The sequence below is a fragment of the Oryctolagus cuniculus genome, chromosome 19 (genome assembly GCF_051225735.1).
Source record: "Oryctolagus cuniculus isolate XC-2025 breed Fujian yellow rabbit chromosome 19, ASM5122573v1, whole genome shotgun sequence".
Taxonomy (NCBI): Eukaryota; Metazoa; Chordata; class Mammalia; order Lagomorpha; family Leporidae; genus Oryctolagus; species Oryctolagus cuniculus.
Window position 1 is genome coordinate 16,557,619 of NC_142885.1, and position 2,175 is coordinate 16,559,793.

At 53.3% G+C, this 2,175-nt stretch overlaps 1 pseudogene; it reads left to right on the plus strand.

The window, feature by feature from the left end:
- The first annotated feature begins 1,146 nt into the window (after nucleotides 1-1,146).
- Nucleotides 1,147-1,779, plus strand: LOC100352577 (SUZ RNA-binding domain-containing pseudogene; annotated as a pseudogene).
- Nucleotides 1,780-2,175: the final 396 nt, after the last annotated feature.

The following is a 2,175-nucleotide window of genomic DNA, read 5'->3' on the forward strand; positions in this document are numbered from 1 at the left end:
TGCAACCTGCCCCCTCTCAGATGATTGGTCAACAGCATAACAGTGGGCCTCACCCCCTCTCCTCTCTGAATGGGAAGCTGGCAGAATGTTCTAGAACTTCCACTTCCCTATTCCAGTGAACTACAAAATGTGTTTTCCAGCCTGCATCTATGGCTGCCAACTCTTCCTTTTGGCCAAATAACCAGCAGCCTCACCATCGTTTCATCAAAGCAAGGTCTTGTAGCCTTCGAATCATAGCCAAAACAAAATCTCTGCATCAGAGTCCAAGGTCAGACAGGCACACGTTGTAGCGGGACTCTGTGTTAGAGGTGAAATCTGTGGGTTTGTTTGTTTGTTTGTTTGTTTGGCTCAGGTCTGCAGGAAGCAGGTGGCAGGAGCAGAGCTGGCAGGTGGGACTTCTGTCCCAATAAAACGATGCCAGAAAATTACCTTGGGCACCTAAGGAAAATGAAACAAGTCCCAGGCACACAAAGGGGTTCTCTGCCCGCCCCCCCGCCTTGAAAGCTGTGTCCTGCCTTCCTCATTTCACATTTTACCACCTGCTTCTCCACCCCCTCCAAGAACCAGAGACCTCTGGGGTCTGTGAGGTTAGCAGTAGGAGGGATGGAAGTTCCATCTCTCCAGGGTAGAGACCTGCAATAGCCTCACTTGTTGAAGGAAGTCCCAAAGTCGCAGGTAGACATGGGTGGGGCGAGGGACCAGGTCTCCGGGTCTTCAGATGATGGGCCACTCTCCCTGCTGCCAAGCCCATCCTCTTCCCATCTCTGCTCAGACCATGGGAGGCAGGGAACACTAATGAGCAGATACAGAACCACTGTCAATGGTGCCTAGGGCAGGAATCACAACAGGAAACCCAGTCCAGCCCCGCATTCCCAAACCAGGTGGCATGTGGGCACAGGCACTCTGCTGCAGTGGGATATAGGCTCATTGCTCTCTCTCTGGTTGCTGTGGGGGTCAGAGCTTGGAAACCTGAGCCCCAGACTCTAGGGATGCACTGGGGCACACACATGAACGCACAGATGGAGATGGGAGGAGGAAGAAGGGCCCATATAGTGCATAACGTAGCACGCAAGATATTCCAAAATACTACGTGGTGTTATGTCTATATGAGCTGGTTTTTTAAGAAGTGTCCGGAGGGGTGGGAGAGGAGGGAAAGCGGCGAATAAGATGGAAGATGAGGAGGTCGCTGAGAGCTGGGAGGAGGCGGCAGACAGCGGGCAGGAAATCCAAATCTCCTCCCAAAGTGCCCATTGTGATTCAAGACGATAGCCTTCCCACGGGGCCCCCTCCACAGATCCGCATCCTCAAGAGGCCCACCAGCAACGGTGTGGTCAGCAGCCCCAACTCCACCAGCAGGCCAGCCCTTCTGGTCAAGTCGCTAGCACAGCAGGAGGCAGAGTACGCCGAGGCCCGGAAGCGGATCCTGGGCAGTGCCAGCCCCGAGGAGGAGCAGGAGAAACCCATCCTCGACAGGCCGACCAGGATCTCCCAGCCTGAAGACAGCAGATAGCCCAATAATGTGATCAGGCAGCCTCTGGGTCCTGATGGGTCACAAGGCTTCAAACAGCGCAGATAAATGCAGGCGAGAAAGGATGCTGCCGCTGCCACCGTCTTCGTCTCCTGGGTTGTCCGCCACGGGTCACACTGCCGTGGCAGACAGCTGGACTTGAGCAGAGGAAACGACCTGACTTACTTGCACTGTGATCCCCCTTGCTCCGCCCACTGTGACCTTGAACCCCATGCACTGTGACCTCTCCCCTTCCCCCCTTCCCACTGTGATTGGCACGTCGACAAGGGCTGTCTCAAGTCAATGGAAAGGGAAAGAGGGTGGGGATCTGGGGAGGGTCGGGGGGACCCACCAAGCACTCAGAGCAGAGAGTCAGACGGTGCCACTTGGCCACTTGGGGTAAAGCCAATGCCAGCAATAACAGTTTATCATGCTCATTAATTTGGGATTTCAAAACAGAAGTGAGAACTCCCGCTTACTCACCCCCCAAGTGCATGTCTTCATCACTTAAAAAGTAAGTTCCATTTGAAAAAAAAAAAAAAAAAAAAAAAAAAAAGAAGTGTCCAAGAACAGACATTTGGGGACAATTAAACTAATGATTCTTTTGTTGGTTCCCGAGGTCACAGTGTGATCCTGGAATCCCCCACTGGCACTATCAAGGCAGCATA